The following is a 23,247-nucleotide window of genomic DNA, read 5'->3' as shown; positions in this document are numbered from 1 at the left end:
TTCTTTTCAGTGTTTATTCAATGCATGTGTATTTTCTGTCTCCCTTGCTTTGAGGGCTTTAAAACAAATGAAAACTGCAATAGACTGCTTTGGATAAGATTCAGACTTTCTGGCAGACTCTTAAGTAACAAGGGCCAGTTCTTAATCAAATAGTAGTGCTTTCATCTCTGCCATTTTTTAAGCTTTGAACCAATGTTGTTTAACTTAACTGCCCATCCATCTCCTATGTAAACTTCTATTGCTTTTTAAGCAATAACATATTATGAAGAAAATAGAACCTATAAGTAATTTAAATTTCCTTTCCCTAGAGTGTTTCTATTTCCAAAATGGATTTCTATTCATGCCAATATTTTCCATTGTGTCATAGAATGCAAACAGTGAAATCGATTTCTTTTTTTTCTTCATTATGCACACTATTGACACTTTCCTAACTTAATCTTTGAGATGTTTTATCATAAACATTTTCTTACATAATGTACCGTTTTTGTGTGTATATATATTTTTCTCTCTAAATAGACACATATATATATGTTATATATATATATATATATATATATATATATATATATATATATATATTCCAAACACCTGATAATTTCTGTTCTCCATATCATTAAAGCTGATTTTTAAAGCAGCAATCATTGTTTCTCATTCTAGATAAAGCTATGCTTTAGTAGTAGACAGGAGTGAGAAAAAGCAGAAAAGTTTCACAAATACTTGTCAGAACTCAAACCCTTTAATATAAAAAAAATTCAATTTTGGTATTGCAAACCCAAGTACCTGAAGTCCTCTATGATTAGTCACATGACTTCCTCCGGCAGTACTCTCCTTGGATACTGTTGCCATAGCATTTGAAAGGCAAATCTAGCAATTAGCAATGGTCTTCAGATGCTATCTGCACAATGTCAAATGATGTTTAATTTTTTTCTTAATAAAAGTCATCTAAATGCATCCCTCAAAAAAAAACCCATATGCCCATTTCATATAGATTTTAAGTACTGATAATTATTTAAAACAATGAGTGTTATTTTAGCATTGACATACTTTTTTTCTGTTTATTATATTTGTTACCTACTCAAGAATGAATAATGAATTAAGTAAGAAAGGTTGAGTTTATTTTAGAGAGAAAAGTTAAAACCCATGAATATAAGCCAATTTCTAAAGTAACCATTTGAGCCCATGCATTTCTTTCTGAGGTTAAAAGTTCATTTATATAAGTTATTCTAGGAATTATGAGCATCAAATATCCATTTCTACTGAGTTCATTGTAAGTATGTTTATAACGCCTATGAAACATTCAGAGTTGATAATGTTGCTTATTTAGTATATATTGGGCTAGTAAGCCTGAATTAAAAATAAAATGTATTCTCAACATTACTGCATTATATAAATCAAATCTGACTTAAAGTTAAACTCACCAAAGGGGAACATCAGAATCAATATAAAACTGCTTTCTATACTCTCTCTACTCTGACTGAAAAAAGAATCCACCAACTTATATATCCATAGAGATTTCAAAACTAGGCTTGCTAATGAAGTGTTTGTACCCAAGTTTGTCTAAATTAATTGCATGTAATTTATAGCAAAACTCCTCCAAATCTGAGAAAAATTAAACTTAAAAATGTAATTTTTTATAGTGTTACAAATATTTTTACATCCCGAATATACTGAATTGACCATAACTGAACCAAACATACAAGACAAAGATAACCTCCAAATGGAAATGCTATTAAAGGGGGAGGGAAATATAGTCAATAATATTGTGATAAGTTTACACTGTGTTTGATGATTGCTTGAATTAGTGGGGTGATCACATTGTAAGATATAAAAATGTGAAAGCACTCTGTTGTACACCTGATACTAATATAACCAATATAAGATTGCATAGTACTATCCTCAAATAAAAAAATAAGTAAATAACCCAAAATATAGCATATTTCAGAAAAAATAAATGCAATTAATATATTAAGCATTCCTACAAACACAAGACACTTACAACTGAAATATATTCTACAAATTAGTGTCTGCTTTCTATAGAAAATTAGGCCAGTGTTATTTCAGTTTTTTCTTCAAGTTAAATAAAGAAAGGTAATGTTTTTCCTGACCACTCTGTTGCTGCAAAAATATTTGGCTGCTTCTACATGTTTGTATATTGATAGAGACTTTTAAAATCCTCACCCCAGGATATGTTTATTGAGTTTAGAAAGAGAGGAAAGGAGAGGGAGAGAGAGAGAGAGAGATTGGTTGCCTCCTGTACACACCTGACCTACGATCTAACTGCAACCTAGGTATGTGCCCTGACCATGAATCAAACCTGAAACCTTTTTAGTGTACAGGACAATGCTCCAACTAACTGAGCCAACCAGCCAGAGCTGATAGAGAGTTTGAAATCTCTATATTACTATTAAAAGAGAGAGAATAGCCCTGGCTGGCTTGGCTGGGTGGATAGAGCGTCGGCCTTCGGACTGAGGGGTCCCAGGTTCGATTCCGGCCAAGGGTATATGCCTGGGTTGCAGGCTCCATCCCCAGTGAGGGGTGTGCAGGAGGCAGCCGATCAATGATTCTCTCTCATCATTGATGTTTCTATCTCTCTCTCCTTCTCCCTTCCTCTCTGAAATCAATAAAGAAATATATTTTTTTAAAAAAAAGAGAGAATAAATCAGATACAGTTTTCCTCAATTTCATGAAATATAAAATGAATGAGAAATCTTTAAAAATGTCTTCTAAACTATTTTCAAATTACTAAAGTAAAATGCATGAAAATGCATATTAACTCTTTTCATTCCACTATTTTTTTCTTTGTTTTTGATATACCACATTCCCCTCCCTCCCTTATTTTAGTATTTCTTTTCTCTCTTTGGAACTTTCTTTAGCACTTTGTTTAGAGCAGGTGTGCTGGTGATAAATCTCTTAGTTTTCTGTGGTCTGAGATTGTTTGTGTTTCTCATATGTTTTGAAGAAGATTGTGTTCTGGATACAGAATTTAAGGCTACACTTGCAAATCTACAAAAAATTTAAAGAAGAATTAGCACCAGTGCTTTTCAAACTTTCTCCAAAAATTAAAGTAGAGTGAACACTCCTAAAATACTCTGCTGTCATTTAAATGGTTATTCTCCTAGAGGTAACACATTTCATCTCTGAATACTTTCAAAGTTTTTTTTTTTCTGTCTTCTGTTTAGAGACTAACTATTTGATTTTGATGTGTTAGTGTATAGATTTTGGGGGGGCTTAATCTTCTTGATCAAATTTGAAAATATTTCAGTCTTCATGTCTTTAAATATATTTTTCAGCCATCTAGTCGTTCTTTTCTTCTGGGACTCCAATGACAGGAATATTAGATATTTTATAGTTATCCAAAGATTTTTGTGCCTCTGTTCACTTTTTTCAAAGTATGTTATTTTGTTGTTCAAATTAGATAATTTCTATTTGTTGATCTATTGTCAAACATACTGACCATTTTTTTCCCTAGCAAACCTATCTTTTTTTTTAATTTCCAAATTTTAATTTTAATTTGGTTCCTTATATATTTATTTAATTTATTGTTTTTAAATGTCCAATTTATTTACCTATTTCAAGGTCTGTAGTTTTGTTGGAGCATTTTTATGATGGCTGCTTTAAAATCTTTCCCAGTGATTTCTTATCTGTGTTATCTCCGCGTCGATACCTGTTGATTGCTTTTCTATTTGAAGATGAAAGGTCTCTGGCTCTTGGTATGACAGGTCATTTTAGATTGTTCTCTGCAACTTTTATGATTTATTTACATGTTAGCAGGCAGTACACTTGTTTGGGTTCAGAATTCAGGTCTTACTCTACTTTTGTAGCTTATAACCAAATAGCAATTTCATTTCAAAGTTTTGCAGTGCTATTCTGGTATATAACACTTACGTGATATCCTGCCAGTCTAAAACCTAGGCAATATTACACATTTAACTTTTAAAACCTTGTAAGGATAATATAACTAAGGATATTAGTGTAATTACACTCATGATATTACCATTCTGCAGATGATGACTATTGGTCACACATTTAATAATGACTAGGTTGTTATAGTACACAGACATGCACTTGTAGTTCCAAACCTACATTTTCCTAGGATTTGTTGGGTTTGGAAAGTTAACCAAGCATTTAAGCATTGCAACCATAGCTTGTACTTACAATAATAGAAAAGATACATCTGGAACAAAGATAGGGCCTGATTCTCTAAGGTTTTGGAATGCCAGAAAAAGAATCTTGGACTTTATTGAATTCAAACTGGGATTCATGGAAACATTTCAAACATAAGAGTGACTTAAAACATCTCCTTGGCAACACGGATCTGACAACAGAGTATATGATAAATGGGGGCACTGATACAAGACCGACAAGAGTGCAGTTAGTGAAATGTTGCAGACATCATTGGAATGTAGCTTTTGCTATGTTATCAGTAATGTGGATGCCATTGGGGCAGAACATGATTTTAGAAAGGATTATAGATTCACATAAAGCAAACTATCTATAATTACATAAATAGAGATTACAATGATATGAACCATAAGCTCTCTTTCTTTGGGACATATGATCCTGTCCAGATGATATCAAAAGAAATGCCCTTCAAGATAATCCAGAGGCTACTTAACAGCTTTATGGAGGATTTACTTTTTCTTCATCCTTAGAAATATCTGATATTGGTCAAGGCTAGAAATAATATTTATCACACAGATAAGTATTGATTTGCTACAATAAGAACAATTAGCCCTAACCGGTTTGGCTCAGTGGATGGAGCATCAGCCTGCGGACTCAAGGGTCCCAGTTTCAATTCCTGTCAAGGGCATGTACCTTGGTTGCGGGCACATCCCCAGTGGGGAGTGTGCAGGAGGCAGCTGATCGATGTTTCTCTCTCATCGATGTTTCTAACTCTCTATCCCTCTCTCTTCCTCTCTGTGGAAAATCAATGAAAAATATGTTTTAAAAAAAAGAACAATTAGATAATTTTGATCCTCACATATATTGTATTCCCAATTTATTAATTTCCTAATAATTGGTCCAAATATCCATTTTAAAGAGTATTAGAAAATATGTTCTATTTATTGTATTATTGATGATATAGGCCATTATCTGATACAATGATAGCTTCTGAGCACATTGCTAGACAAACTACTCAGGAGGTCACAGCAGAAAGTCACAGTTTATTACATACCAAATCACAATATACTAAACATATTTAAATTCAAAGCAAAAAGCAAAAGAGAAAGATGAGATAGGCTAACACTGTTAAGACAGGTTGTATGTGGGAGAAAGGATCTGCTACATGAATCCTGGCTTTTACAAAGTTCAAATGTCCTGTCTCTCTTTTTCTTGCCCATCATGCCCTTCCCTGCTGATATTGTGATTTTGAGAAGCAGAGTTGAAGTGTGTGCAAAGAGCTCATGAAAAATGATGCCAGGGCCTACGACACACATTGTTCTGTCAGAGATTTGCAGAGACAAGTAGGTGCCAATTAGTCTGCTGAATAGCTATGGGTGTTATCTGCCTTTCTTGAACTGATAGAACTATGGCCATAATGAAACTACCAATGGGTGACAGATGTAGGAATGAAATAGCTTTTAGACTATAAGATGCATTATTAATACATGACCTTTCCATCCTTTTATTGTTATGTAATACTTTTGTTTATTTCTGCATACACTGCAATTATTCTATCTTTAGCTTCCCTATAGATTGTTATTTATTATTATTATAAATTATTATCAACATTTAATTCAGCTCATGGATTCTTCCTGTATTTCACATGCTACTTGTTTACTTATCATCTACATTTAATATATGAGTTTTGCCTGTATTTCATAATCTATCAGTTTACTTATTATCTTGGCTTATTCCTTTTTATGAGTTAACATTCATGCTATTTGTTTTCTTGCTTTCCATAGAAGAATTGAATATTTTTCAAGTGATAAAGAAAATTTATATTACAATAATTTGTACTACTGCTAATATGGCATCAATTTTAAGAAGAGAAGCTTTCTCAGAGTGTACATGGTCTTACTAAAATATGGATGCTTCTGAGACATCTGTTTACAATGAGCACCGCTTAGCTTTGGAGATCCATCCATGTTCAGCATCACTTTGGATAAAAGCTTATTTCATCTTTTTGATGAGTAAAAAATAGCAGTTATTTTTTTATGTTATGATCTCTTTAAAAATATAAATATATGCATTCTGTTACTTATATCATTTAATCTTTGGATTCTAAGATTGTATAGTCAAAATAATTGGTCCAGTGGCCAAAAGCAAAACAAAATGACAAGTCTGAAGCCTGAGCTTTAAGAAATTATGTGAAAAATGGCCACAAAATAGATATTGGACTTACTCTAACATATGCAGGTATATTGCACATTCTGCATCTACTGCTCCCACCCCTCATTTGTGTGTAATCTTTTGTAATGCCCCTCTTGGTATACTCAAACAATGAAAGAAAGACTGACAACATAGAACTGTTTTACTAGTGTAACTATTTTTTCAAGAATAATGGCCAAATAAGAACTTAAAATTAGAAAATTGGGAGACATCATTCCCAACAGACAGATTGAGTTCAAGGAAAATAAAAATGATGCCAGAATTTAGATATGAGATTTGGGAGGTATCATAAACAGCAAAAATCAAAAGAAAGTATAAGCATGTGGATTGATCTAAACAATATGAATTACTATAAAATTTTCAGGTTAAAAATGAAAGACACAAAATATAGGACAACCACTTCATGCAGGTAGGGGAAATTGAGAACTCAATAATAATAAAAGTACAACATATCAAATGTATTAGAAAAATCCACAGCTGTGTCTGGATTGAAATTATAGCTTTAAATGTCAATATTGGGTAAAAAGAAAATCCTAAATCTATGATATATGGTAACATCTTAAGAAGTTAGAAAAAGGAGAGTTAAGAAAATCAAATATAAGTAGGGAAAAAAAGATATGATAAAGTTAAAGGAGAAATCAGTTAAATAGAATACAGAAAAACAATAGAGAAGATCAAAAAGGTGAAAAAATGGATTTTGAGAAAGTTAAAAAAAGTGACAGTCAATAGACAGCCAGGCAGATAAGCAAAGAGAGAACATAAATAATCATCATCAAAAATAAAGATGGGTTCTCAATATAGGTCCTATAGATATATTATGAACAAATTTATGCAAAGCCTTTGATAACTCAAATGAAATGAACACATTCCTTGAAGAAATACAACTAATCACAAGCTGATACAATATAAACCAGAATATCTGAATTTCTCTGTATTTATTATAACAAATTCTTTCTCTTTCTCTCTCCCTCCCTCTCTCTCTCTCTCTCTCTCTCTCTCTCTCTCTCTCACACACACACACACACACACACACACACACACACACACACACATACACCAATCCAGGACCAAATGATGAGTGTCCTGGTGAATTCTATCAAATATTTAAGGAAGAAATATCACCAATTCTTTAAGAATATAGGATTTTATGAGGCCTAAATAACTCTAACTGTAACATATTAATGTCATTACAAAAATTATGAAGAACAAGTGGGGTGCTGATGATACTAAAGTTTTAAAATTTTTAGACAGTAAACATATTGATCAACTTAATATGTGGGTAAATAAATAATTAAGTTAAAATTTAAGCTTAAATTTTACAGTAATAGGAATAATGATGAAAATACCACCCAAGCTAGTAAAGAGAGAAAAATAGACTGAGAAAAATATTTCAATATAAAAGTTTAATAAAAAACAAATAATTATAAAAAAGTCTAAAAGATAAATGAGTAAATATAAAGTAGAAAACAGCATGAATTAATATTGTAGAAATAAATCCAAATACATCAATTATCACAATTAATAAAATGTAATTATTCAGCAATTAAGAGACTAAATATTGTCAAATAAATTTAAATACTTAGGAATATGAAGTTTAGAAGAAATGTACCTAAATTAAAAATAGGAAATGTTTAAAAATAATAGGAAAAAAATACCAAGAAAATGCCAAGTATAAAAGCAAGTTAACAACAAAAAAAAGTTACTTAGATAAAACACATTTTAGAAAATAATTTACGTGCACATGCATTGTTAGAAATATAGTTTTATTATTTATAAGTAAAGTGGTTTCTCGTACCAGGAAGAAATTCTGAAGTCACATGCAATCTATAACATTATCTCTAAGATACAGAGTGTCCCCAAAAATGTATACACACTTTAACAGCTGATAGCTCAATTTTAAAAACTAAATGTATTTTAATAAACACTGCCTTTATAATTGGTGGTTTAATTTGCATATGCAGGTCCTGAGCCCCACCCCAGCCACTCAGGGCCTCTGGGCAGCATGGGAAGGAGGAAAGGCGGCTCTGGCTGGAGTGAAGGCAGTGCTGGCAGCCAGAGGAAGGAAGGCCCATTCTTGCAGGAATCTTCATGCATTGGGCCTCTAGTATTATAATAAGCAAATACACCCTCTTTTTAGAACAAGGCTATAAAACAGGTCTTAGTGATAGTCAAATAATTTACATCACAGTATACTTCTTACTATAATGTAGCTAACTTATAAATTAACAACAAAATAACTAAAAACAGCAAATTGGAAAAATTAGAAAGCATGCAGTTTGACAAAGTCACCTTACTAGCTCATAAGTGGGAAAAATGTCATAATAGAAAAATTTGAATACTACTATTTAATAACAAAACATATCTAAATTTGTTGTATAAAGCTAAAATTGTATACTTATAGTGACTGAGTCAATAAGTATTTTATATTAGAAAAGAAGAAAGACTAAAAAATGAGTGTCATGTCTTAAGTCAACAAAATAAAAACAAAATAAAATAATAGAGAAGTAATAATCATGAATTAATAATAATGAAATAAGAAAAAAATGACTTCAGAAAAGTAAACAAATATTTGTTCTTTTGAAAATTGATAACATTAACCAAACTCTAACAAAAGTTTTCAGAATACAAAAAAAATAAATAGAGAGAGAGAGAAAGAGAGAGAGAGAAGACATGAATAAATAATAGTAGGAGTGAAAAATGGAATAAAACTAAGATGCATAAATGAATAAAAAGATAAGAAAAAGTAAGAAAAACATTAAGCCAATCAATTTGAAAATGTGGGAATCACTTTTTTAGAAAAATATACTAAACCTGAATTAAGACTGAAAAATCTTTCTTTCTTCACTTTATATAGTCAATCAGTAGTTGTACAACTCAAATGATAAGCTCTTTCCTGGATGAACTTAAAGAAATCTCTATTAAACATTATATGAGAGACATTTCTCAATTACACAAAGACCTTCAGAGAAGAGCAAGATTAGCAACCTGAATGTAGCAATGCATAAAAGTGTAATCCACCATGGACAATTTGAGCTTATATTAGGAATACTTTTTTGTATTACAAATATTTTTAAATAATTTAATTTAGCTTATGAATTAACTTATTAATTTAAAGGGCAAAATATGTCATCAATATATTTATATAAAACGTATTTTATAATATTTGTTATCTTTTCATGAAAACAAAATAGCTTTTGCTAGGAGCCAGGTTACTGCTATACCATTAAGTCAGAGGAAACTAGGCCTATGGATTTTAGTTTGGAGAAGGCACACCACACATGCTAACAGTTCCATCCAGAGCGTCTCATCTTAACCTTCACCTTATTACTGACAAGAGTAGAAGACACTGATGTATAGTGTACAGCAGAGAAGAGTAGGAGTATGAAAAGTTATAACTTTAGAGGCCTCGAGGAAAAATGAAACAATATGTGAAGGAACACAGGTGATTTGTGTTAGAAACAAACAAATGAACAAAGAAAAAACAACCTGATCAGGAAGGAGAGGCAAAAGAAATGAAAATGCTGAAGTTGGAGAGTGCAGGAACTCTGGGAAGGTAGGTAAGGTATAGTATTAAAGTCAGTGAGGAAGTACTTTTTTCAATTCTGCTCAAATAGCACCTCCTCAAGAAACCTTACCTTATCACCCAAACAAAAATGGACCTTTGCCCACCTCTTTTATATCCTTATCCTGCGTTATTTTTCTTTTAAAAAATTACTACTTGACAATATATTAGAAATATTTTTAATCCCCCCGATAACATATAAATATCACAAGAGCTCTTTAAGTATCTGGTACACTGAATTAATAAATGAACATGAGAAATGCAACATATTAAGGAGAATTGATGTTTGGAAAGCAACCTAAAACTCTCTGTTTCATTATCCTACACACACACACACACACACACACACACACACACACACACACACAGCAGTAAGTGACTCAGCCTACAAACTCCAGGGATAGCAATATAGATAGTACATTATACTAAAAGGCATTGGAATGGTCGTGATGGTAGCTGGAGTTGTGCTTCTCTAGGTATGATCCACAAAAGACTATTGGGTTTTCTTGGGGGCAGGATTACACATACATATACTCCCCTCCCTCCCTCTACTATGGCTGAATCAGAATGTTGGAGAAAAGGATCTCAGGAGATAAATATCTTTATAACCTCTGGCCTAGATATTCCCAATAGAAGCATGTCTCTTATTTCTATCCATCTCTTCTGAGGTGGCAACATGTCAGGAATTTGAGAAGGGAAAAATGGAGATGATTCAGCTTAATATGTTACCCATTGATTTAAGTTAACATTTCTATTTTCTGTTTATTAAATCTGTTCATTTTTCCTATGCCTTAAGAGCTTAAAATTATGCATAGTCTAATAACACACTTTAATTATTTAACAATTATTAACAGGTACAGGATATATAAATATGCAATATTGATATAATTAAAATTCTATAACAACTGACCAGATTTAAAAGAAAAAGGGAAGAAAACACAAGATAAATTCAGTAGCTATTATAAATTGTGATGTGTACTGTATTTGTACATCCTATATAATAAAGAGCTAATACGCTAATTAGACCAAACAACAGTATGACCATCTGGATGACCTTCTGGATGAAGCCAGGGCTGAAAGGGCTGAGGCAGCAGCTGGGGTGGCTGTGAGAGCCTAACCTGGCATAAATTTCATGCATCGGGCCTTTACTCTATGTATATAAAAGGCTAAGTGACCATCCAACCAGGAGCTATGAGGTGCACTGACCACCAGGGGGAAGATGCTCAACATAGGAGCTGCCAAGCTGCTGTAACTTGGCAGTGGCAGTTCTCAGGTGATGCACCCTGGAACCAGAAAGGAGGGAGCCCAATTCCAGGGTGTGTCACCAGAGAATTATGCTCTCACATTCCAGGACCCCAGGGGGATGTCTGAGAGCTGATTTCGGCCCAATCCCTGCAGGCCAGGCCAAGGGACCCCACTTGCCGGAGGGATCACACTCACTCTGCAGATGCCCTTTCAGCCCCAGCACCGCCCCAGGTGGGGCCAGCTGGGAAGGGACCATGGGAGGTTGGCTCCAGGGGGTGTCCAGCGTGTCTCTCCCAGTCCTGCCCCACTGGCCACCTTCTAATTAATTTCCTTTCAATGTGCATGAATTCGTGTACTGGGGCACTAATTATTTAATAATAAATCCTGAAATTATATTTTGTTCACATAATATATTACTTTATAAAATATTCTTTAAGATTGATTGAAGTGGATATAGATAAAAATATAGGAAATAATTGGGAAAATAATTGTTGCCCAGGAAAAAAAGTAGTTTTAAGATTAAAGAGATTGCACAAACATATACCAAAGCAAGTAGATGAATGAAAACTATCTAAAGATATTAGTTAAGGGCTAATATTTGATAAGTGATTACAGGATAGCATAATTTCCACAACAGCTAATTTGCATTTATGGAACTGTAAAATATAAGTAAGAAAGAATGATGAGATTTCTGTACTAGTTAGACAACACCTGGAGTGTTGTAGGCAGTTCCTTGAGCTAAGCTTGAGAATGCACATACACACATCTAGTGTTCTAGGGTCTGTTTGACAAGATGGTGAAGGAACAATTGCAGGAGCCAGAAATGTGTGATGTTACACTCCAGGAATACTCCAGAATGGAGTTAGGGTATGAGTCAGAGTGCGAACAGAGGTATAGAATTCATTTTCAAACAGTTTGAATGATAGTTTGTCCTATGTAGTCTCAAGATAGAACTAGAGACAATGTGAAAAAGTGATAAAACAAATTACAGAACAATTATCAAAGTAAATGGTTTGCATTGGAAAGTATAGTCCACACTGGAAGTCTTCAAATATAGATTAATTTTGGCTGCTTTAAAATATAACCCCAAAACCTACCGAGAGGTGGTTTATGGACTCTCCTCTTGAATCTGGGCTTTGTGATTGCTTGACTAGCAAACTGTGGAGAGAGTGAGGCTGGGGCAGTTTTCGGCCCTGGCTTTGAGAAGCTGGCAGCTTCTCCTCTTTATCTCTTGGGACCTGTGCTTTTGAAACTCAGCCATAGGCTGTGTGGAAGTTGAAGCCCCACAACCCCACGTGAAAAGGAATTGACAGTTAGCAACAATTTTCAAGCCTTGTAGTTGCATTATCTTGGAGGTGGATCCTCCAGCCCTATTCTAGATGCCCAAGTATCCCTAGTATACGTTCCACTAGAATTCTTGTCACCAAATTATTAAAAGTTTTTATTTATTTATTTTCATCTTAATGATCCTTTCATTTCAGACTGCAGTGTCTTGTACTGAGCTGACTCTGCCCGCCCCTACTCTCCAGTCTGAGACCATTCTTTGCATTTCTTTCTTTCTTGGATGAGCAGCACTCAATAGAAATGTCTTTCACACTTTTCCTTATTAGTATTTAAAGCTTGATGAGAGAGGAACCAAGATGGAGGCATAGGTAAACACCTGAACTTGCTGCCTCACACAGCCACATCAAAACTTCAACTAAAAGACAAAACGGATATCATTCAGAACCACTGGAAGGCTGGCTGAGTGGAAGTTTGACAACTAGAGGTAAAGAGAAAAGCGCATCTAGACTGGTAGGAGGTGCAGAGGTGCGGAAGAACGGAGGTACGAGGCACGCAAAATGGGCTGTCAATTGGATACACTGTGGTCTTTTTCAATTGGGAGGGAGACACAAGCTCCTGACTGCTCTGAACTCCAGTTCTGGGCCAGACTTGGGGACCCAGACTCATACAGGGAGAAACTGGACTCTCTGGCATCAGGCCAGAACACGAGGACGGCTTTTGCTCAGAGGTACTCACAGCATTCATTGTTCCTGCACAGGGCTGCAGGACACAGAGACCCAAGGACCTATCCAGGGCAGGGCCGACAGGCAACTATTGCTGTTTGCACCACCCTGTGAATCCCTGAGACCACGCCCCACCCAATTTACAACCCGACCCAAGTTGTGTGCAGAGGCTTTTGCATATGAATGGCCTGGCCTTTTGCAACCTAACCTAACCTACTGCAACTGTGTCAAAGAACCCCAGAGCTTCCAAAAGAAGGCCTGAGGCTCATCAGCAGTCTGCATTGCCTCACAGCTGTGCCTCATCTGGACACTTCCAAACCCCAAACAAAGAAGAGGAATCTGCAGATCTCTTTGTAGCTCCTGCTGGGTGGCCTCAGGCAGTGACTGACTTTGCACCTCCTTGGAGCTCCAAGAGCCAGTGTACCCAGTGGTCAGAGTGAGACCACACCAGATTACAACTCTTCAGATCCATAAGAAACACACTCACAGGGGAGACTCAGTGAGCACCAAAGCCCCACTGAAGCAAATCCTGCCCCATAAGGGTGTTTCCAGCACAGCAGTTTTCCCACTGTAAACACAACTGGTCCTCACAGCGAATTGATCTGGAGGTCAATTCGTCCCAGTGATACCAACATCAATCAAGGCTTAACTACAACAAGACTGCTCATACAACCCACAAAGGGGTGCACCAAGAGCGTCAACCTCAGGTGACTGGGCAGACTGAGCCACTGGGCCCTATAGGAACCTAGCACACAAAGCCACTCTATTAACATAGGGAAGCAGCCAAAATGCAGAGACAAAGAAACATGTCACAAATGAAAGAAATGGAGGAAAGCAAATTACTACATATAGAATTCAAAACTATGGTTATAGGGTTACTCAAGAATCTTATAGAAACCTCTGAGAAATTTAGTGAAACCCACAAGGATGTGAAAAAGGACCAATCAGAAATTAAGCATACACTGACTGAAATAAAGAATAATATACAGAGATCCAACAGCAGACAAGAGGATCCCAAGAATCAAGTCAAAGATATGAAATACAAAGAAGCAAAAAACAGCCAAAAGGGAAAAGCAAAAAGTAAAAAGAATCCAAAAATACAAAGATAGTGTAAGGAACCTCTAGTACAACTTCAAGTGTACCAACATCTGAATTATGGGGGTGCCAGAAGAAGAGAGAGATCAAGGTATTGAAAACCTATTTAAAAAAATAATGACAGAAAATTTCCCCTACCTGATGAAAGAAATAGACTTACAAGTCCAGGAAGTGCAGACAACCCCAAACAAAAGGAATCCAAAGAGGACCACACCAAGACATATCATAATTAAAAGGCCAAGGGCAAAAGACAAAGAGATAATATTAAAAAGATCAAGAGAAAAACAGTTAATTCCCTACAAGGGAGTACCCATATGACTATCAGCTGATTTCTCAACAGAAACTATGCAGGCCATGAAAGGAGTGGCAAGAAATATACAAAGTGATGAATAGCAAGAACCTACAACCAAGATTACTTTACCCAGCAAAACTATCATTTAGAATTGAAGGTCAGATAAAGAACTTCACAGATAAGAAAAAGCTAAAGGAGTTCATCACCACCGATCCAGTATTATATGAAATGCTGTAGGGTATTCTTTAAGACGAGGAGGAAGAAGAAAAAGGTAAAGATAAATATTATGAATAACAAAGAGACAACAAATACATATCTATCAACAAGTGAATCTAAAATCAAGGGAATAAAAAATTTGATGAACAGAATAAACTGGTGAATATAATAAAATCAGGGGCATAGAAAGAAAGTGGACTGACAATTCTCGGGGGGAAGGGAGTATGGGGGTGTGGGAAGAGACTGGACAATAATCGAACACCTATGGATAAGGACAGTGGGGGGGGGCAAGGGCATGGGGTGGGGTGGGAACCAGGTGGAGGGGAGCTTTGGGGAAAAAAAAGAGGAACAACTGTAATAATCCGAACAATAATGACTTATTTAAAATAAATAAAGAAAGAAAGAAATAAACAAACAAATAAATAAATAAACCTTGATGAGATTATGGTGTTTCTTTTCATTCTTAGTGTCTTCCAAGTCCCTGTCACATGCCTGTTATGTCATAATCCAACCTAAAAGCTTCCTTTTTTTATTTTATTCTTTTTTTCTTCCTAAGGAAACAGCAGGACCTTGGCTTGGTTAACCCAAAATCCAAGCTGTCAAAAATTCCACTTAGTACAATTATTGGCAGATCAAAATCCCATTTCTCTACTTTGTAATTACTGTTGCTATAAAATCTAATTTTTGTCTTTGAGAGAGGGAATATTTTTTTCTGATGGTTAAAATTTACTTATAAAGAAATACTTTTTACACAAAGGCAGCATAGCTATAATACAGTCATCACTGAATTATTAATTTAAAAAATAGTAAGGCATTGTGGAAAGAAAATAGGCTCTGATTTAGACAGAATATTATTTAATTCTAGTTTTTCCATTTACTAGCTATGTTATTTCTGGATTTCTATATGTCTTAATTTCTTTGTAAATTATGAGCAGTATACCCACTTTGTCAGATAACTAAAAACTGATTAAGGTAATGTATCTAAAGTTTCAAGTATAGTTTTAAAATCAATTGGCAGTTTAGCTATTACAATCAGACTGTCACCATTTGATAAAGTTTAAACAGTTTGATATTGAAAGTTATGTAGAGCATCATGCATATTCAAGTTAAATAGTGATTAATTTCAGCACAAAATGTTAAGAGACGTTTGAGATTTGGTGGAGAATGACAAAGATTTGGAAACTTCTCATTTCAAACTATTATAAAGCAATTTTGGACTCCAGTAGTTTTGTATGTAAAGTAAGAATTTTATAAAATTACTGATACAAAGGTTACATATATGTGATCTCCTAAGAGGAAGAATACATGGGATAATGCAGAATACATTTAAGAGATAATTTTGAGGAATGTTAAAACCAAATAGGTACACAAGCAAAAAACAAATAAGCAGGAAAGACGCTACACAGTGTAGAAAAAGGAAGAGAAAAATTAGAAAGAGAAAGAACAAATTTTGATTTGAAGAAAGACATTCTTGAGCAAATATTACTTTTAATGAAAATATAATAACTTTGTGATTTTGAATTAAGTAAACATTTTGACTCATCTTTAACCAAGACATATCATGCAGCTAATTAGCCAATTCAATATCTATTAAATGTGTTTTTAAATATTATTGTGAGTAACTTTGGAATTGACTCTTAATTCCTGAGTGTTTTTGAATTTCTTTGAAATTAAATTTTATTTTATGGGTATTACTTTGAGGCATTTTTGGATGAGCAAACATAGATAGAATCATAACTGTAGTTCAATCTCACCTTTCATTGTAATTACCTGTGAATAGCAGAATTACCCATAGTGCCTTCCACATGCATGCATATATAGTGATGCTTATAATTAATAAATACCAAAATGAAGTTCACTCATGACAAATGAGATACTAGCAAAATTATAACATCTGGTAAAATGACTTATTTCAAAGGTTGAGTACTGACCTATAAAATATATAGTAAAGCATACATTGACCAATAGGTTATGATGAAATAAAACTATAAATATTTGAGAACAAATATAAGAGAACGTGTCAAAGTACACCTTTATTATATACTAGTGCCCTGGTGCATGGGTTTGTGCACATTGAAAGGAAATTAATTAGAAGGTGGCCAGCAGGGCAAGACTGGGAGAGATGGGCCAGACATGCCCTGGAGCCAACCTCCTGTAGTCCCTCTCCAGCCAGCCGCACTTGGGGTGGTGCCAGGGCTCGAAGGGCATCTGCAGAGTGAGCTGGGTCCCTCTGGCAGGTGGGGTCCCTCAGCGTGGCCTGCGGGATCAGGCCAAAACCAGATCTCTGACATCCCCAGAGGGGTCCCGGATTGCGAGAGGGCAGTTCTTGGGTGACACACCCGGAATCGGGCTCCCTCCTCTCTGGTTTTGGGGTGCGTTACCTGAGAACTGCCACTGCTAAGTCACAGCAGCTCAGCAGCTCCTGTGTTAAGCATCTGCCCCTGGTGGTCATTACGCATCATAGCTACCGGTCAGACAGTCAGACAGTCACTTGGTCTTTTATATATATAGATTAAGGTTTTGTACTTTATCATATAGGAGAAATTCATACTGTGTCTTTAGTCCAGAGAGTGGAATAGTGGTATGATGTAGTTAATCAATTGTTAAAGTTTTTAAAAATTTCATGAGCTGATAAACATCATTTTAGTGGTGAAATGAGTGGTGGCGGGAGTATTTACAACCTCATGTTGTTAAAACACTGCAAATCAGAGATTTTGCTTTCCTGGGGAGCCAATTGTTAAATATTGAGGAGCACATAGTTGGTTATGGAAATCCCATTTTCTATACTATCACTGAATAATACTTGTAGTTTACTGTTGGGGAAACCTTTCAACATATATGCAACTTTTTACATTCTATCTTATGATTGCTAGATAATACTGATTACTGTTATTTCTTCCTATACTCTATAGCCATTTTGATGAAAACTATATTGAAAAGAGACAACTCAATAACCAATTGTCCCATTCTCTTTTTCTCAAACTAATAGATAGGGGAATTAATATCTGAGACTTATGGTGGAAAAATTGGTCTTAAATTTTATTTTCTAAAATTTTTAAATTAAAAACACAATTTCTATACTTGGAAACAGAGCATTTTGCTCCAGAAACAAATGTTGACTATTCTCTTAGTCTAAAAAACGATTTTCATTAGAAAAACAGTTTAAGGTAAAATTTGTTTTGGTTGACATACATTTTTATATGTTTTAACAATTTAAAAAGGAAACAACTACTTCATATGAATTTTATTTATGTTCTGGTATGTACAAAGTAATTTTACTTTCAAAGAAGAAACATTAACTACATTTATGTAAGAACCACAGAACGTTAACAAGAAGAAAAATAATGATCCAATATTTGTGTGTTTATGCAGGGACTTTTGTAGAAGATTTGCATATTGACTAGAGTCGTCATTTTTTTTTATCCTCCTTCTATTATCCAAAAATGCCAGAAAACAAACTTGAAACCATGCAGGTAGGGGAGGAGAGCATTTTTATTTCTTGAGAAACTAAGACATAATTAAACAAAGCAGAACATAATAAAATTTGAGGAACAAATATATCTCACCACCAGATTGATTACCCTACAGTAAACCCTAGCAATTGATGAGCTATGCCTTATTCAAAAAGACCTTTTGCCTCTCTCTTCAGTATAAATATATAGTCAAGAATCAACAGAAATTTATGGAAAATCTCAAGAGCAGGTTAGAGAGCAAAACCAATTAAGCTTATAATGGAAACTTAAAGGAAACAGAGACAATAAAGGAAAAAAAATCTACATAGGAAGCATAACTCTTATTCTCAGTGAGATAAAAGAATGTATTTCAACCTTGAAACGAAAACATGGTATTAGAATAAAGGAACAATCAGGGAACAATGAAAAGTTTGAAAATTAAATATATGACAGCTAAAAAAGAAAATCTAGCAAAAGGATTGGGAGATACTATAAAAGAAATTTCAGCCTGGCTGGTGTGGCTCAGTGGTTGAGCATCATCCCATGAACCAGGAGGTCACAGTTCAATTCCTGGTCAGGGCACATGCCTGGGTTGCAGCTGGATCCTCAGTCGGGGCCTGCAGGAGGCAACTGATCAATGTTTCTATGTCTCTTTCCCTCTCCCTTCCTCTTTCTAAAATCAATAAAAACATATTTTAAAAAATAAATTTCTCAGGAAATAAGAAGATGAACAAACGAAGAAAAGATAAAACTGTGGATCAGTACAGTGGGTCCAACCTCAGACAAATAGGCATTTCACAAAGAGAGAAGAGAAAACTAGGAAAATAAAAAATGATCACAGGTATTATGAGAAAGTAAGAAAATATAAGATATATGTTTCCATTGGCAATGTCTTAATGAAAACAGTGAATAAACATTTTTAATAAATATTGTGGTAAAATTTTAAATACAGGATAAAATAAAAGTCCTAAAACATTTAAGGAAAAAAAGAAGCACATAAAAAATAAATAAGAAACCAGCCCTGGCCTGGTGGCTCAGTTGGTTGGAGCATTGTCCCTGTATATGGAAAGGTGGCAGTTCAATTCCTGGTCAGGGCACGTATCTGTATCTAGTATCTAGGTTGTGGTTCGATCCCTGATTGGGCACATATGGGACACGATCGATGGTTCTCTCTCACATCAGTGGTTGACTCTTACATCTGTGTTTCTATTCAGTCTTTAAAAAAATCAATAAAACCATATCCTTGGGTGAGGATTAAAACATAAAAGAAATCATAATGGAATCAGAATTCTCAATAGCAATTTGAGGTACTGAAGGACAGTAGAAAATACCTTGGAAGTTTTCTAAAGAGAATTTGATAATTGGCTGACCCAACATCCCATGGGGGAGTATAATAATGACATTTCAGGATAGGAAAGGACTGATATCATTCCTATCTCTTGCATACCTTCTCAGAAATCTACTAAATAAATCTTGGATATTACACCCTTGTTAGATGTATCACTGGTGAATATGTTCTCCCATTCTGTGGGTTGACTTTTCACTTTATTGATGGTTCCCTGGCTGTGCAAATACTTTTTAGTTTGATGTAATTCCATTTGTTTATTTTTTCTTTTATTTTCCTTGATCAAGGAAATATACTGTATCAGAAAAAAATATTGCTATGAGAAATGCCTGAGATTATACTGCCTATATTTTCTTCTAGGATTATTATGGTGTCACATCTAACATTTAAGTCTTTAATCCATTCTTGTGTATGGTGTAAGAAAGTGGTTTAGTTTCTCTCTCTATTTTTTTTTTTTTTGCATGTATCTATCCAATTTTCCCAGCACCATTTATAGAATAGATTGACTTTACCCTATTGCATGTCCTTGCCTCCTTTGTCAAATATTAATTGACCATAAAGGTGTGGGCTTATTTCTGGGCTCTCTGTTGTGTTACATTGATCTACATAACTGTTTTTATGCCAGTACCATGGTGTTTTGATAACTATGGCCTTGTAGTATAGTTAGATATCAGGTAGCTTGATTCCTACAACTCTGTTTTTCTTTCTCAAGATTGCTGTGCTTATTCAGGATCTTTTGTGGTTCTACATACATTTTTTGAATATTTGTTCTAGTTCTGTGAAATATGCCATTGATATATTGATGGAAATTTTGTTGAATCCATAGATTGATTTTGGTAATTTATAAAGAACTTATAAAGCTCAACAACAAAAAAAACAAACAATCCAATTTAAAAATGAGCACAGGTCTTGAATAGACACTTCTTCAAAGAGGCCATATAGATGATCAATGGGCATATGAAAGGATTCTCAACATTACTAATCACCAGAGAAATGCAAATTAAAACCACACTGAGATATCATGGAATACATCATAAGAGACCTGGAACACTAACTCAAAAGAATATATGCACCCCTATTTTAATTGCTGCATTATTTACAATAGATAAGATTTGGAAGCAGCCTAAGTGCCGAAGTAGATGAGTGGATAAGAAAGCTGTGGTACACTTACACAATGGGATAATACTTGACTATAAAAAAGGAGATCTTACCTTTTGTAACAGCATGGATGGATCTGGAGAGTATTATGCTAAGTTAAATAGGCCAGTCAGAGAAAGATAAATACCATATTATTTCACATATATGTGGAATATTAGAACAAAATAAACCAACAAACAAAATAGAAACAGACATAGATACAGAGAACAGACTGACAGCTGTCAAAGGGGAGAGGGTAGGGTGCTGAGTGAAAAAATTGAAGGGATTAAGCAAAAAAAAAGAAACACCCAAAACCCTCATAGACACAGACAACAGTATGGTGATTACCAGAGGGAAAGGGGAATGGGGGAGGTAGGAGATGGGAAAGGGGGATTAAATGATGATAGTAGGGGACGACTTTGGTTGGTTAACACACAATACAATATACAGATGATGTATAGTACAATTTTACCCCTGAAACCTATATAATTTTATTGATTAATGTCACCCCAATAAATTCATTTTTTAAAAAAATGAAATCTACTAGAGCAGTGGTTCTCAACCTTCCTAATGCTGGGACCCTTTAATACAGTTCCTCATGTTGTGGTGACCCCTAACCATAAAATTACTTTCGTTGCTACTTCATAACTGTAATTTTGCTACTGTTATGAGTCATAATGTAAATATCTGATATGCAGGATATATTTTCATTGTTACAAATTGAACAGAATTAAAGCATAGTGATTAATCACAAAAACAATATGTAATTATATGTGTTTTCCGATGGTCTTAGGCGACCCCTGTGAAAGTGTCATTCGACCCTCAAAGGGGTCGCAACCCACAGGTTGAGAACCGCTGTACTAGAGGATGGGCTCAGCCAAAGCAAATATGTAGAACAAGAAAAAGGGAGAAATGAGATCTATGATAACATGTGCAAAACACAATGAAAAGAGGAGAGAATTTCTAACATGAAAGCTGCCTAGAGAGAAAATATCTGCTTGGTTTATGGAGAAAAAATTCTCCAAGAGAGAGGATTCTATGAAACAAATATTCAACACAATTTGTTCCTGTCAAAAATTATATGACTGTGGAGTGACTTGAATATAGCAAATGAAAAGGTGAGCATTTATTCATTTAGGGGGAATAGAAAGGCACACAGGTAAAAAAATGTTATCACAGAAATTATTTGGTTTTAAGATATAATAATGTATACATTGATTATGGCTTTAAACAGCTATATTGAGAGAATGAGGGAAGAGGTGTGTAGTATAGCTAAATGTGCATCTTTCATAATAGTAAGTCAAAAGAAAACAAAATCTGATACAGCAAAGGAGATCTTTGTTTCCAGTCAGCTGTTTCATAGGTCAGAAGTAATAGACCTCATTTGAGTTTTGCTACTAGCATAATATTCACTATATTAATCCTCTTGCTGTGGAACAGATTTGTTGCTTCCTCTCTTTTCTTTATTTGGACCCACTGGCTCTGAGCTGAACCTGCTGGTTATCTTTCAATACTCCTAGGTACAAGGCTGGTCTCAGGACAAGTGATAGTCTGTCTTGTCAACTAGTACCTGCTTTTGATGATGCTATAAACATAACATTTCACACAGATGTTTCTATATACTATTTGCCAGTCTGGTAAAAAAAATTATAAACAGTAATATATAATAAACTTCAGATATGTATTACTTACGATTGCCGGTTCAAACGTCTATAAAGGAGTTTCAATATAGGGAGGTGATTTTCAAGTAGAATGACTGCTAGAAGAGAAAGAGAGAGAAAACTGAAATGGTAATTTTGTGCCACACTTGAGAACCTCATTGTGTTCTGTAGCAGAAGAAGTAAAAGAAATTGTGAATGCTACTAAAGCCATCAGGATGAGTAAATTGAAGCTAAATTCAAGACAGAGGTATATGTGTTTTGAAATATCCATAGTTAAAGGAATCCAAGGAGTATATGTCTGGAATAAAACCTTTTAAACTGATAAGAACAGATACTACACATGATCTTAGCCAAAAGGCCGAGAAGCGATGGAATAAAACCTTTTAAACCTTCCCTAGCACAGTTATCATTACAATTACTCATATTATTGTCAGGGAAGCTTGAAACAGAAATGTTAATATATGTCAAAGTGTTCCTGGAGTGGGAGCTAGAATGCTAAATTTGGCTTGATCACTGATCAATGATATATCTTTAGCTGACAATCTTGCCTCACTGTGCCTTATTTTTCTCCTCTCCAAATAACTGAGAACACTATACTTATAAAAGATGTTTTAAATAAAAATTATAAATCATAGACAATAAAAATTTAAGGTATATCAGTGGTGAGTGAGTATATAACTATAATATCTTCCTTTGTAAAATAATTATCACAGACAAGAAATTATTTGTGCTTATCACTCATTGCCTTCTCTTCTGTATATTAAATGGCTTTTATTGCAAAACTACAGGCCCAGTGCACAAAATTCGTGCACAGGTAGGGTCCCTAGTGGCTGCCAGCTGCTGGCCCAGGGCCTTCCTTCATTCTGCACAGCCCCCTGGTGGTCAGTGCATGTCATAACGAGT

At 34.6% G+C, this 23,247-nt stretch overlaps 1 pseudogene; it reads right to left on the bottom strand.

Annotated features, from left to right (window-relative positions):
- Positions 1–22,586: 22,586 nt before the first annotated feature.
- On the bottom strand, positions 22,587–22,714 carry LOC132231947 (U2 spliceosomal RNA; annotated as a pseudogene).
- Between the last annotated feature and the right edge of the window lie 533 nt (positions 22,715–23,247).

This window comes from Myotis daubentonii, chromosome 3 (assembly GCF_963259705.1).
Source record: "Myotis daubentonii chromosome 3, mMyoDau2.1, whole genome shotgun sequence".
NCBI classification, from domain to species: Eukaryota; Metazoa; Chordata; class Mammalia; order Chiroptera; family Vespertilionidae; genus Myotis; species Myotis daubentonii.
The sequence above is the reverse complement of the archived record's forward strand: the minus strand, read 5'-3'. Positions and strand labels throughout refer to the sequence as shown.